General features: G+C 50.7%; 1 protein-coding gene across 2 annotated transcripts in view; it reads right to left on the bottom strand.

The window, feature by feature from the left end:
* PLEKHA6 (pleckstrin homology domain containing A6) overlaps nucleotides 1–13,674 on the bottom strand; it is a 139,062-nt gene extending 125,388 nt beyond the window's left edge. For both annotated transcript variants that reach the window (XM_025376730.1, XM_025376739.1), the window contains exon 1: nucleotides 13,439–13,674. The gene's annotated coding sequence lies outside the window, so the exon portion shown is untranslated. The remainder of the gene's footprint in view (nucleotides 1–13,438) is intronic.
* Nucleotides 13,675–15,251: the final 1,577 nt, after the last annotated feature.

The raw sequence follows: 15,251 nt of genomic DNA, 5'->3' as shown, positions 1-15,251 counted from the left end.
CCCTCCCCACACTCCCCATCTCTGCTGTGCCTCTTTCCAGAGGTCTCAGGTTCTCTTCTTCCCGCTCCCCTCAGGTCTGGATGCCACCACGAGGCAGATGTCACAGGATCTCCCCGTTACACTCCCTCAGCGCCCACGTGCACTGTGACCTGGGTTCAGCCTCACCCACAGCACAAGTACTAGAGAGCTGGTGGAGGAGGGGGCACTCTAGCATTTCCCTGAAAAGAACAGCAAGGGCACCAACAGCTCCTCCTGTCCCGTCTTCCCCCACACTATGTTCTGCTTCCCCCAACCCCGGAGCGGGTTCCCCCCAACAAAGTTACTGGAGCAAACCCTCCTTTCTCTGCTGAGTCACTTGACCTTAATGGTAAGAGACCAGAGGCCCTGGAGAAAATCAGCTCACCTAACTTCCCAGTTGCTCTCCACGCTCACATCTGAACACACTAAGAAAAGTGACCCTGTTACAGGGATAGCAAGGAAGAGCAGAAAGGTGTGCAGAAGAGTATAGGGAAAAGAAGAGAATGAGTGAAGTTCACCCTGCTAGCCACCACCAGATGGTTAAGCTGGCTTTAAGTGAGGACACTTGGTTTCTGGATTGACAGAAGGCCTGTTCTGCAAAGGGAAGCTAAGGCTCCTAGAGGAGCTGCTGCCCCATTGGATAGCCCCCTCCTCAATCGCAAGTGGGCAGCAGGGAGCAAGGAAGACTACTGACACTGAGTGTGGTCTCTGATTCTCCCTCCACCCTAGCTCTGCCTCGAAGCCCTGCCTCAGCTGCTTTGTGACTAGATTTCTGCACTGTCTGACGGCCCCCTTGATTATACCTAGAGCAGCTGACCGGCCCTCTCTGTATGCATGGGAACATGAGAGCAGCAAACACTCTCACTCTCACTGCCCCTAGAGGAGGCAGCATCTACCACCTGCCTCTTCCAGAACACGGGGTCTGGGCACCTGGGGAGGGGTGGCCAGTTGGGCAGCTCTGAGCCACCACAAATGAGCCATGACCACAGGGGGAGCCATGACAAACTGGAGTCAAATAAATAACCACAAGGCCGGGCGCGGTGGCTCAAGCCTGTAATCCCAGCACTTTGGGAGGCCGAGACGGGCGGATCACGAGGTCAGGAGATCGAGACCATCCTGGCTAACCTGATGAAACCCCGTCTCTACTAAAAAATACAAAAAACTAGCCGGGCGAGGTGGCGGGCGCCTGTAGTCCCAGCTACTCGGGAGGCTGAGGCAGGAGAATGGCATGAACCCGAGAGGCGGAGCTTGCAGTGAGCTGAGATCTGGCCACTGCACTCCAGCCTGGGCAACAGAGCGAGACTCCGTCTCAGTAAATAAATAAATAAATAAATAACCACATCCCCCTCACCTCCATTGCTCTTACTGGCTAATACACACCCGCACTCACAGTTGGGTCACATGAGGGGCAAGAAGATGGCTTAGCAGGAAACACGGAAACATCCATGAATTCTAATTCTGATTCCTCCCTCACTTCCCAAGGTAGCCATGGGTAAGTGGCCCATCATCTCAGAAATAGACTCTTCCAAGGCAATCAAAGGTCACCCTGGACAAACTGGGGGAATAGAGCGTATTGAGTAGGTAGATGGCAGAGTATATGGATGCAGAGATTAGGGGTTCCTAGGAGAAAGATATTCATCCAACTTCAGAGTGTAAATCAGTTCTCCTTGAAGCACCGGGCATGCTCTTCTTGCCGGCTGGTACCATCCTGAAGTACCGATTCTCCTTATCAGAAACCCGCCATCTCCCCAGCCTCTACTCACCCAGCTGGAGCTAGAAACGTACATCCCACTTGAATTTCAGCGGAATTCCTAGTCGCACACACCCACTACCCTGGCCTGTAACACAACATGTTACAGAGGCACCAAGAGCCGGAAATACCAAATCAAAAGCCCGGACAAGATACCTTCTGGCTGCTCTCATTTTTACAATTGGAAATGCTGCTTAAAGCAGTGGGTGCTGAGTAAATTAATAAGAAGCCTAGAGAGATAAGGACACAGCTAGAGCTGAAGCTTCTTGACCCTCTGCAACCTCCTCCCCAAGCCACGGGCCCTAATTCAGCCATCAGCCACCCCTCAGCCCTCCCTTCAACACAGGGCAGGTCGGGCAGCTTGAAGCTGAAAAGAGAGTACGCCCAAACAGCAAGGAAACGTCTCCCAGCCATAAATGCCTTGCCCATTCTCCTGTTTGCAAAAGGCAAAGTTCATGTGGGAAGGGCAGGAACAGTATCAGCTACTGAACCCCACAAAAACCAACCCGGTCCTGAGAGATGGACACACAGGCTAAATTCACACAGCACAGCTGAGAACGGAACCGAGCAGTGTGGATTCCTTCATTTGCTCCTGCTTCTCATTCCAAGCCTTATCTTTATTTTTTCACAATAAATATTTATAGGGTCAGCATTCGACCTGGGTATTCCACAGCCACTCACGCCCCTCTCGCTCCAGCCACTCCCAACCTCAGCCACCTGGTGCCAAACCCCCCTGCTGCCTCCCCCACCGCGCTGACCTTAGCCTGTGCTCAAGGCCACACTTGGCAGGCATCCTGCTGACTGTCATCTCCATTGTCAGATGGGAGACAGACAATGAGAAACGGGCTTCTCTGGGGACTGGTTTAAGGTTTTCCTGTCAAAAAACCTCCCAGAAGCCTGAGGCCCCTAGGCATGGCCTGGGCCCCTGACACCAAGTCTGCCCTCACAGTGAGGTCCAGTCGCTTGGCAGCCAGAACAGCTTGTCGGGAGGGGTTAGCTTCAGCCTCACAGCTAGCCTCACCCATGCTCCCCGGCTGACTCCCCTCAGACACAGAGGGAACACCCAGACTGCTTCAAGCTTGGCCTTCTCTTTTCGCAGCTCTCCTCAGTCCCCACCTCTGCAGTCCCAAAGACAGCAGACAAGAGGAGCCTGAGTTCTAGGCCTGGCTCCAGGCCCTCAGTTTTAAGGGGGCCAGGACAGACACCTGGGAACCGTTTGGATCTTGAGAGCTCTGTTTCTCTCCCTATAAGAATCCTTGAGTTCTTGGCCAGATGTGGTGGCTCATGCCTATAATCCCGGCACTTTGAGAGGCCGAGGCAGGCGGATCATCTGAGGTCAGGAGTTCGAGCCCAGCCTGGCCAATATGGCAAAACCCCGTCTCTACTAAAAGCACAAAAAAATTAGCCAGGCATGGTGGTATGTGCCTGTAATCCCAGCTACTTGGGAGCCTGAGGCAGGAGAATCACTTGAACCCAGGAGCCAGAGGTTGCAGTGAGCCGAGATCGTGCCACTGCACTCCAGCCTGGGCAACAGAGCAGGATTCCATCTCAAAAAAAAAAAAAAAAAAAAAAGATTCCTTGAGTTCTCCTCACAGCAGGAATAAAACTGGACAGCAGATTCAGCAGGTGTAGGCGTGGGCTGTGGACCTGAGCAACAGAGACCCAGCTCGAGCCTTGGCTCCGGGACTTGCTGCCTCTGGCCCTGGGCAAGTCATGAGACTTCTGAGTCTTGGTGACCTCATAGATCAGAGTGGCGAGGATCCCCCAGATGACAGTACCTGGAAGGTGAGAGCGGTGGGAGGGCCTATACATAGCTGAAGAGCCTTAGTGTGCATGCTCTTTCAGTGTTTCTCAAACTGAAAGAAGTGACTCATCTGTCAGTGTGAAAGCAAGCTGAAGGGTGAAGACAATCTTTAAAAATAAATATGTATAGGCCAGACAAGACTGCAATATGACGTGCACCACTTACAGTAAGGGTAACACACATGTGCTCCTGGAATGTATTTCTACTGGTTGCAGTCAAAAATTTTGATGTCTTCCTTTTAAAACATTCTGACCAGGCACAGTGCTTCACGTCTGTAACCCCAGCACTTTGGGAAACTGAGGCAGATGGATGACTTGAGCCCAGAAGTTCAAGACCAGCCTGGACAACATGGCAAAATGGTCTCTACCAAAAAATACAAAAATCATCTGGGTACAGTGGTGAGCACCTGTAGTCCCAGCTCCTTGGGAGTCTGAGGTGGGAGGATGGCTTGAGCCAGGGAGGTCGAGGCTGCAATGAGCTATGATCTCACCAGGACACTCCAGCATGGGTGACAGAGTGAGACCTTGTCTCAAAAAAAAAAAACAAAAACAAAAAAACCTTTCTTGCTCTTGCAGACGTTTCCACCTGTGTAACTTGCTATCTGCCCTCAGCAGAGTGAGCTAGTAAACTCCTTGAGGTAAGAGCCATGTGTCTAATTTCTCAAGAATTCTAGCCATCCCACCACCATCCCCTCTGCAAGGCTGGGCTCAGAGCAGGGTTGGCCTCTGGTGCAAGCTGTTCACAGGCTGGAAAGCAGCCACCGAATCAAAAATCACTATGGAAGGAGAGGAAGGAAACCCACTGCTGACAGTGCCAGGCACAGCCCCCAAACATGGGCCCTGGAGGTCCAAGTCCCCTCCATTTTACAGATGAGTAAACCAAAGCTCAAAGAGGTAAAGTTGTCTGGGATATGGGGGGCGGGGGAAGGACCAGGACTGACGTCTTGGTTTGGATGGCCCCTGATTTTATCACTGCCAGGGTTAGCTCCTGAGCCGCCTTGTCAAATCCCCTAAACGTCCCATGAGGGCCAAGATGACTCACACTGCAAAACATACACACAAAGGATCGGAAACAGCACAACATTCTTTCCTACCTGCCTTTTTCTGGCTTTCCCAGTCCCATGAGGGAGAGAGGAGAGGGTTGTGCTGGGGGCATCTGGGATCTGTCTTCCTCCTTGTCCAGCCCTTGTCCTTCTCTGCCTCTTTTGAGGCTGACTTCCCCCAGCTCACCACCCTCCTCTCCGAACGCCAGCTAACCGGTTACCCGGGCAACCCAGCTGGGAGGCCGCCAGTTACCACGGCAACCCAGCATGGCCGCCAGGCTGCCTTGCTTAGGAAGGTCAGGGGACCAGCCGGGCTACCGAGCAGCTGGGATGCTGCTGGCAGGACTGGCCCAGGCAGGGGGAGTGGGGTGTGGGGGGAAGGTGGCCTACGTGCCTGAGATAACTAAGTTCCTGCTGTCAGGGGCCACCTTTCCTTTTGACATGTTTCCCATGAAGCAGGCTCCCCCAACTTGGGCATGAACCACAAGCCGTCCTCCCCAGTTGCATCATCCAAGCCGAACCTGACCCCTCCCACCTTCTCTACAGAGTTCCAGTCGCCTCACCTCCAGGAAGGCTTCTCAGACTGAGCAGCAGCCAGCTGTCACAGCCTAACCCCAGGCCCTCTCACCCTCCGCCCTTCCTGAGCATATCTGGGAGTCCACACACATGCAACACGCGTGTGTCAGCATGCAGATGTGGTCTCTCTGTGAAATATGCTGGTAAAAATCATAAGGAAGGGCTAATATTTTCTTGTACTTACTATGTGCCTAGCATGTTGTAGGTGACTTGTGTGAAGTTTCTCAATTGAGCCATACAACAAGCGTATTATCCTCACTTCACAGATAGAGCCTGAGACTTACAGAAGGTGAGGGACTTACTCAAGTCTGAATGGATACTAACCAGCAAAGAGAGGGTGAGGCTGTGTAGGGACCAGAATTCCTTCAGCTCCTGCCATCCCCAAGCTCCCCCCACCAACCAATCCCCGTCCTGGTTTCAAGGTGAATTTTGAACTTTTATTAAGTTTCACCATGCCTGACATGGTGAAAACTCATCTCTGCTAAAAATACAAAAATTAGCAGGCGTGGTGGTGCACATCTGTAATTCCAGCTACTCAGGAGGCTGAGGCAGGAGAATCGCTTGAACCTGGGAGGCGGAGTTTGCAGTGAGCCGAGATCTCGCTACTGCACTCCAGCCTGGGTGACAGAGCGAGACTCCATCTCAAAAAAAAAAAAAAAAATTATTTAGGGCGGGTGTGGTGGCTCACACCTGTAATCCCAGCACTTCCAAGGCCAAGGCAGGCAGATCACTTGAGGCCGGGAGTTCGAGACTAGCCTGGCCAACATGGTGAAACCCCATCTCTACTAAAAATACAAAAATTAGCCTGGCATGGTGGCACACGCCTTGTAATCCCAGCTACTCAGGAGGCTGAGTCAGGAGAATTGCTTGAACCCAGGAGACAGAGCTTGCAGTGAGCCAAGATTGTACCACTGCACTCTAGCCTGGGCCATAGAGTAAGAAAGAAAGAAAGGAAAAAAAGGACTATCCAATGCCAGACATTTTCTTCATATTATTTTATTTCATTTCATCCTCACCTCTGAGAAGACTTCAGTCTCCTAACAGGATAGCTTAGGAAACAGAGACCCAGAGAACTAAAGTAATTTTCCCAAGCTGAGACCCGGCTTAAGGTTCCTGCCTTGGGGAACCCCCTAGGAGAGTCTATCCTTTTCTTTTTTGGCCTCCAACATGTGTAGCATATGTCTCTATCATATACAGCATGGTCGTTTGTTCACTCATCTGCTCCCTTACAAGACTGTGAGTTTAAAAATTTATTTCTGACCGGGCACAGTGGCTCACGCCTGTAGTCCCAATACTTTGGGAGGCCGAGGCAGGAGGATCACTTGAGCCCAGGAGTTTAAGACCAGCCTGGGCAACAAAGTGAGACTCAGTCTGTATGAAAAACAAAATAATTAGCCAGGTGTGGTGGTGCACGCCTGTGGTCCCAGCTACTCAGGAGGCTGAGGTGGGAAGACTGCATGAGCCTAGGAGGTCGAGACTACAGTGAACTATGATTGTGCCACTGCATTCCAGCCTGGGGAACAGAGTGAGACCCCATCTCAAAAATAAATAAATCAAAATAAAAATTCATTTTTGCAACCTAGTACCTGCCTGGTACATAAAGAGCATGCAGTAAGTATGTACCCAAAGAAAATGGTAGGGCCAGGCTCCCAAGTTCTACTCACCACTTAATTCCATGCTGTCTCTACCACATCACCCTGTCTCATTCACTCAGCCAGTCAAAAAGCAGTTACCAACCATTTTGTGCCTGGCTTTGTGTGAAACATCACAAATACAAATAAGACAAATCAGGCCATCTCTTGCCTTGAAGTAGTACAGAGGAGTGAGACGCAAGACTGAGAAGAACAGGGAATAAATTCCCCACCACTGCCCCATCCAAGGCTTTCTCATGAGCATTTCTCTGTGCCCGCCCCTTGGGCCTAACCCTCCCATCCAAAGCTTCATATATCCAACCAACATTTGTTGAGCACCTACTATGTGCTAAATACTGCCCTCTAATCACTCATAGTTGGGGGGAGAGTTGGCAGGATTAGATGACAATGGAGTCAGGAATTACTGGACAGTAGAGAAGTGATTGAGAAGGTCAGAGTCCAAGAAGCAGTGGCCAGGACCACCGGGAGCATATGGAGAACTTTAAAGAGGTTTCACATTTGATGTGATCGTGGACTTTCAGGTCACATTGCTTCATATTCACACCTACTTCCTACACTAACTCATTTGATTCTTGGTGATGAGGGCAGGGCGGGAATTATTATTCCCATTTTAGAGATGAGGATACTGAGGCTCAGAAGGGGAAGAGCATTGGGTTAGGAGGAGGAAACCTGGGTTCTAGACTTCACTTGTCATTCGAACAGTTCTCAGCACTACGCCTCTATCACCACACTCCCACCCGCACCACCCCACCAAAGCAGGTTTTTCTTCCCTGCTCCCATCCCCTTCAATTCCCCAGTGAGACAGCCCCGGTTTCAAGTGACGTTAGCAGGATTACTGGATAGCCTGGATCCAGTCCCTGGATAGCCCATTGCTGCTCATGTGATCCCAGGAACCAAGCAAAACCAGAACAATGACTGCACCACCTGAGGCTAGGTAGAATTTAAGAGGCTAATTGCAAGCATTTGGCTAATTAAAAGCAAATTGGAACCTGCAATTATAGATGCCTGTTCTTCTCAAGTCATGATGAGCCAGACTGGGTGGACACGATGATGTCAGAGCTAAGGAGGGACCTCACCTCCTCCTTAAGGAGGGCCCTAGGCCGTCTCGCTGCAGAAGTGGAGCTCCAACTAACCGGAGGAAGTCATAGCTGAAACCAGTGTGGACCAGCTACCCTGAAGCCTCAGCACTGATGCATGTTTATCAGATCAGCACTGGCACCTCCAGCTCTATTTCCTGAATTCACGCATTAAGGATCAATCCTCCACAGAGACTAAGTGGGTGACCTGGGAGGACTTGACAGTATCCCTGAATACCAGCTAAACACATTTCCCACCAATCCACCTCAGTACCTGTCTGGTCTTTGAGTTAAAGCCTTGCCTTCTGAAACATGATGTTCAGTAACCGACATTTGTGTGATTATTCTCAGTTTACAAAGCACTTCCATGTATATTACTCACCTAGGTATCAGCTAGGTAGGTGGTAGTGATACAAACTCCAGTTCTCAGGCTAAGAAATGAAAGCTCAGAAGGATTAAGTAACTTCTGCAAATCATATGGCTACTACTTGGGCCAGGATTTGGACCCATGTCTTCAAATTCCAGATGAGCCTTCTCTCCACGACCACAGCAGGAGCTAACACATGGATCATAATTAGTTTATCAGATCAGCTTGTGCTACTTTTGAAAGTGCAAAGAGGTCTCATGGGAATGAGAAATGCTGGGTAGATTTGACAAGGAAGAAATCCAAGACAGGATGTGCACATGGCCATGCAGGGGCGTGGACGGGGCTGCAGGAGTACCAGCTCCAGTGGAGTATCCTATAAGCCAGGAGACACTAGAGGGCCAACTCCCTTCATCCATGCACCTACCAGAGGAAGCCCCCAGCAAGTGTGCCATTCCAGGAGATTCTCCTGGAGGAAGTGGCTACCCTGGGCATGTGTGTGGCCACCTCACCACATTCTGTGCCAGTGAGGCCACAGTTCATGTGGGGGCCCCAGGAAAGCTCAAGAAAGAACTTGAGGGTCTTTGGAGGAACAGGGGCACTTAGCCTTGAACAAGGAGACCTGGGAGGGCTTGGAGGGAGACAGATGATGACATCTATCTTCAGATATCTGTTTCTCATGCAAATCAACAAGGTAATAATAACAAACACATTTGTCACTTATTCTGCTCAGCAGGATTCTATGTGCTTTGCATATGTAACCTCATTTATCTTCACAAGAAGCATTATCTTCATTTTACAAATGGAGAAACTGAGACACAAAGCGGTAAAGTCACTGTTAGTATCATATTACTGGTAAATGGTAGATTCCAGATTCAACCTGAGTTTGACCCCATAACTATGTTTTGTTTGTTTGTTTGTTTGTTTTGAGACAGAGTCTTGCTCTGCCACCCAGGCTGGAGTACAGTGGCACGATCTCAGCTCACTGCAACCTCTGCTCCCAGGTTCAATTGATTCTCTTGCCTCAGCCTCCCAAGTAGGTGGGATTACAGGAACCCACCACCACACCTAGCTAATTTTTGTATTTTTAGTAGAGACAGCGTTTCACCATGTTGACCAAGCTGGTCTCAAACTCCTGGCTTCAAGTGATCCACCCCCTTCAGCCTCCCAAAGTGCTGGGATTACAGGCGTGAGCCACTGTGCCCGGCCAACTGTGATCTTAATGACTCTGTACACACTGCCTTTTAAGAAAAGCCAAAGACTCAAACACATAAATATGTTTATTATATGAACATATTATATATTGCATTGCTATTAATACGGACAATGTCACATTTGATAAGTCTCTTTTTAAAAATTGTATGTCTCGCTCCCAATCAAACAAATGGATTGAAACAATATATGAAAACCATGAAAAAGATTGTAATACTCAATGTTGATGCTCATGGCACAAAAATCCATTCTCAGACACAGCTGCTGGGAATGTAAATTAGTGCTTTTGAACAAGGAATTTGGCAAAATATTTTAATAATGTAGCAATTTCACTTCTAGAAATGCAACCTAAGGGAAAAAATTATTGATAAGTGTGAAGATTCAGATATTTATATGTTCATTGTAGCCTTGTTTATAAAAGTAGAAAATTGGAAATACCTAATTTACCATAGGGGTTAAATCAGCAAATAAATTGAAAAGGCATATGATGAATATGAGGCAGCCACTTTAAAATGATGTTGTAAAGGCCAGAGGTGGTGGTTCACGCCTGTAATCCCAGCACTTTGGGAGGCAGATGTGGGTGGATCACTTGAGCCCAGGAGTTCCAGACCAGCCTGGCCAACATGGAGAAACCCTGTCTCTACCAAAAATACATAAAATTAGCCAGGTATAGTGACATGCACCTGTAGACCCAGCCACTTGGGAGGCTGAGGTAGGAGGATTGCTTGAGCCCAGGAGGTTGAGACTGCAGTGAGCAGAGACTGCACCACAGCACTCTAGCCTGGACAACAGAACAAGGCCCTGTCTCTAATAATAATAATAATAATAATAACAATAATAACGCTGTAAAATAATATTTAATAATATGAAAAAATGCTTTCCATTTAACTGACAATAATACACATCTGGGCCAAGATTTTAACGATATGTATATACGTATTGTGATGATAAATCTAGACATATATTCATGCGTGAATTCATAAAAGTACAAATATACCAAAATTAAAATTATATATCAAATCTATGGGTAATTCTTAACTTTTCTTTAGGTTTTCCTACATTTCTAAATGACAATGTATTACTTTTATACTCACAGAATAATAATTCTTTTAATGTATACCCTTCATCATATTAATTCTATGCCTTGGAATTTATCCTAAGTCACCCAAAGCACAGAAAGAGCCTTACGAACAAAAATGTTCCTCCTGTGCTATCTGTAAAAGGAAAATAAGGTAACAACTTAAATGTCCAGTACAGAAATGATCATGTAAAACATAGGACATCCACACACTGACTATTATATACTATTTTAATCAAAAGAAAACTATTTTTATCACCATGTAAAAGAGAGAGGTGACTTGTTCTGCACAGCTTCAAAGAATCAGAACCAGAGGGTGGAACTTAGAAGTCAGCAGATTTTGATTCAACATAGAAGAATGTTCCAACCACAGAGGAAGCTGCCTTGTGAGGTAATGAGCTCCCTGTCGCTGAAATTATCCAAGTGAGGCTGCTGCTTCTGTCAGGGAGGCTGAGGAAGGCTCATCTGGATGTGGAGGGAGTCTGGACTAGAGAGTCTCTGAGGGGCGTCTGAAGGCTGAGGGTGCTGAGCAGGAGCCCCCTGAACGGAGAGATGGCCGGGAGAAGGCTTCTCGGCCCACCCTCAACTTCTGTTCCTGCTGCTCCCACTTACTCTAAATGTCTCCCAAAATACAGTCGTTTCTTCCTCTCTGAATGTGCTTTCAGCGGTTGGAGACTGACCTGCTAAAGGCCCCTCATTAAGCCCCGGCTTCCAGAGCCCCTTCGCCTCACCCCAGAGCTCAGGGGAGCGCAAATCCTGCAGCTCTCTTGTGAGGCCCAGCTCCAACCTTCCTCTGGGGGGGCCTATGCGTGCGCCAAGACCAGTGCCAATGACCTCAGCAAATTCACAACAGGCTGTGAGGAAGATGATGAGGCAATTGGCTCGGAGAACAGAACTGCAGCCTGTTCAGCCCCAGTTGACACCATGCTCCCATCGGCTGTTGCGGCTTCTTCACTCTGGCCTAGGCCAGTCCCCTGGACCAAGAGAGCTCACTCTGTGAGCCCAAGCCTGCAGGCTGGGCCTGGGCAAAGTGGGGGCTTTGATGTCAGCCCAGGAGCCAAGGTGGCTGCCTCCCTCACTGACTGGGGGATCAGTAATTATTTCATTTACAAGCAGGAATAATCCAACTCAATAATCCAGGCAGACACATTCAAAGTAATTATCTGTGTAATGCGTCCTGCACCATCACCTTCCTAGGAAAGAGGAAAAGAAGCCTAGCCCAGCAAAAAAAAAAAAGGGGGGACCCCCATTGTCTGCAGCCTGTGTGCAGCAGCCCGCCAGGATTAATTACACACCAGTGCTAACACATTTATCACCTCGCCACTGATTGGAAAACCAAGGACTTTTAATAATTCATATCTGTGGCTCGGCACTCTGCGCCCTTGTGTGGAGACACAGAAACCCGCTTGTTTCCATAAGGAAAGCCCAGTGGCAGTGCCAGGCGGGGAGCCCTCCACCCCTGCTACCACCCCAACCTGGAGACAGGCCCGAGCCTAGCCGCTCCCACCTCCCCTCCACCCACTAGCAGGGTCTGCTTCTGTCCTGCTGAAGCTAAAATGCAGCTGCTCAGGGGTGAAAGCTGGCGACTGAACTGTCCTAGCCACAGGAGCCCTCCCCAGTTTCATACTCTTCCAGGGTGGCCTGGAAGACAGGATTTGGGAGATTTGTAGGGCAGGTGCCCACAGTGCCCCCGCACCTGCCCAGACAGTGGGCTCAGGCAGATACCTGCCAGCGAGGACCCTGCCCCACCATGCAGGAGACCCTCAGCAGAGTGCACCACTCAAGTGATCAGATTGGGGGTAAAGAGTCTACAGGGCTTTGGGAAGAGCCTCCAATCCCTGAAGTCTGCAACCTCCTCTGACACCAGCTCTGAGCTCCAGCCTCCTCCCCACCAACTTCCACCCTCCTGCAGCTCTCCCTCCCCACTCCTGTGCCCCAGGAATGGCTCTCCCTCTATCCCGGTTCTCCATCTCTGCTCTCCCAGGCTCCACAGCCCCTTTCCCTGCCCTGGCTGGCATGTTGTCTCAAAGAGCATTTCCCAGGAGCCTCTATTCCCTTCTTCTCCCTTCTTCTCCTCCGCCCCCACCACTTTCCTGTCTCGCCCCACTTCCCTCCCCTTCCACTGTAGCCCTCCTTACCCTTCTCTGGCCAGTTCCCCAACTGTCCTCCTTTCCCCAGACTCCTCACACAATACCTCGAGGCTCTTAGCTGGCTGCAGCCCGGTACCATCATTATAAACGTCATCCCCTCATTCCCTGCCCCCTCCACCACATACCAGGCTCCAGCTCCTTCAGGAGCTCCTCACTAAATCTGAGACCCCCAGAGCTCAGATGCCTCCTAGAAATTGGAATCCAAGAGCCTCTGTCATCCTTCGACCCAACCTCTGACCCATAAGAATGATACACACCCTGACCCCCTCCCCACCCTGAGGAAGGTGAGCCCCTGGGGCTGACCTGAGCCTGACCCCGGACCCCCTCCATCTCTCCTTCCTGTTGGCAGGATTAAAGGGAGGGTGGGCTGGCGTCTCTGTGCTAGCCTGCTTGGGGAACCCTGCTGGACCCTAGGAAGCTGCCAGCCCCAACGCTGCCCTCATCCAGGAGATGCAATTCTAATGTAATCAATTTAAACAGCATCAGCCCTGACAGGGACTCTGGAGGTGGGGGTGGGGGCACAGGGAGGGTTATAATTAGCATTCTCAGCATCCATGATCCCCAAGTAAGGCTGCCAAGGATGAGGGATGGGGAAGCCAGTGCACCGCAGTGCAAGCAGCCCAGGCTCACGCGGCAGACAGGCAGCTGCCAGCCCTGACCAGAGCCCAGCCTTCCTCCTCCCACCTCATCTATGTGATGCATGAAAACAGACTCACCGGCTTCTGAGGTGTGATCCCCGCGCTGGAAAGCTCTACCTCTGCGAGCCCCAAGGCACCCCTCCCCCCAGCTCAGGCCAGCTGGGGTCCTCCTCCCCCGCCCCTGGGGCCCCCTTCTGCAGCGCGGGGCTCCGGATCTAATCTGATCTAATCAGTCATCTCTCCGGCTGGCAGGTCCCTGGCGCAGGGAGAGGATGCTGTTGTGGTGACTGCAGGATCCAGCATCTTTCCCAGGCACAGGCAGCTGTGGGCATGCTCCATCGGCTCCCCCGGGGATTTCAGGGCCACGTGACTCTCCCTCCCCAAGCTGTCACTTAGGATCAGGAGTAAATAGTCCCCGAAAAGGTTTAACTCCATCCACACCAGTGACAAGCTGCTAACCAGCCACGCAGCCTGCCTGCCAGGGAGAGGATGGGGTGGCTCAGCGCAGCCTCCTGGGCCTTCCACCACCAGGACAAGGCTGCCCCCCAAAGGGGAGCAGGGCCACCGTCTGGGTGAGCTGCATTTTTAGAGTCCCCCACAAGAGACTGCAGGGAACCAGAAACTGCCCAGGGGCTTGGAATCATGTGTGGGACCTCACCCAGCCAGCCTGGTGATCACCTTTCAGCTCTGGGGTATGTCTCCAGGTGTCAGGAGGGCTTAGCTGGGGCCCTGGGGCCTCCCCATCCCCCGCCCCCACCTCAATACAGAGAATTTAGAGAAATAACATTTGGAGAGGGTTGGGGGCCACTATGAGATGCCAGGATCTTCTCCTAGCCCTCAGCCCAAATTGGTCTCTGATAACCCTGAACAAGGATGCTAGCCAAGCTATGGGGTACCCGGGTTCTGTATTATTCAGAGTCAGAGGCAGAAGGACTTCAGACGATAGGGTTATAGCCCTGTTTCTGCTTAGACAAAGATTGCTTTCTGCCTCAGTTTCCCTCGATCCACATCTCTCTCGGTTTCCCTCTATCCACAGATTCTCTGTGACAATGGGCAAGTGTAATACAAACACTGATTTCATAAGTAGGATCAGAAAGATGGAAAAAAACACAAAAGATTCCCACCTAAACCCCAGGCAGGCTCACTGGTCTCAGTCCCACCTGCCCCTTAAACCTGGAAACTGGGGACTGAACCAGATGAGCTTCTGGGGTCACTTCTGAATAGAGAAATCTGTCAAGAAACAGGAGCTAGAGAAAGTGCGTCTGCAAGGCCCTACTCACGTGATAATTGCATTTTTTATCTATTATTAGAACAACTTGATTAAAAACTTAAGCCTCTCCAATACAAGTGGGTCTCTCTTAGTGTGATCTAAGCACATATATCATTTTTACCAACTGAAGCCCTTATCCGTAAAGGAATGTGCAAAGGAAGGAACAGGAGCACAGACTTCCCTCCCAGGGCCTGGGAGGAAGAAGCCTGGCTGGTTGGTGTGGGGACAGTGGCTCCACACCCCACTCACGCACACCACAGTGTTCGAGGAAGGCAGGGACCTAGAGAGCTACTGAAGGGACTGTCTTTCCCACCCCAGGGCAGGCCAGGCTGGAGCCGGGAATCTGGGGTTAGGGCAGCAGACACAGCTCGGCAGCACTCTTGGGGAGGGGGACCCTTGGTCACCTCCCATTGTTCCCCTGCCCAGCTGAGATGCCAGGCCAGCCCTGCGTTGGCTATAGGAAAGCTGCTCTGCTGAAGGGGCAGACAAGTTGTGGATGAGGGCCCGGTGCCAGGCAGGACCGATCAAGCCCAACTCACCTGCCCTGGCTCTTCAGGACTTGGCAAGGCTGCCAGGTGCAGGCAGGGGGAGAGTCTGCTTTCATTTAGCCAAGATGAGAGG

The sequence above is a fragment of the Theropithecus gelada genome, chromosome 1 (genome assembly GCF_003255815.1).
Source record: "Theropithecus gelada isolate Dixy chromosome 1, Tgel_1.0, whole genome shotgun sequence".
Taxonomy (NCBI): Eukaryota; Metazoa; Chordata; class Mammalia; order Primates; family Cercopithecidae; genus Theropithecus; species Theropithecus gelada.
This window is presented reverse-complemented; position numbering and strand designations above follow the sequence as displayed.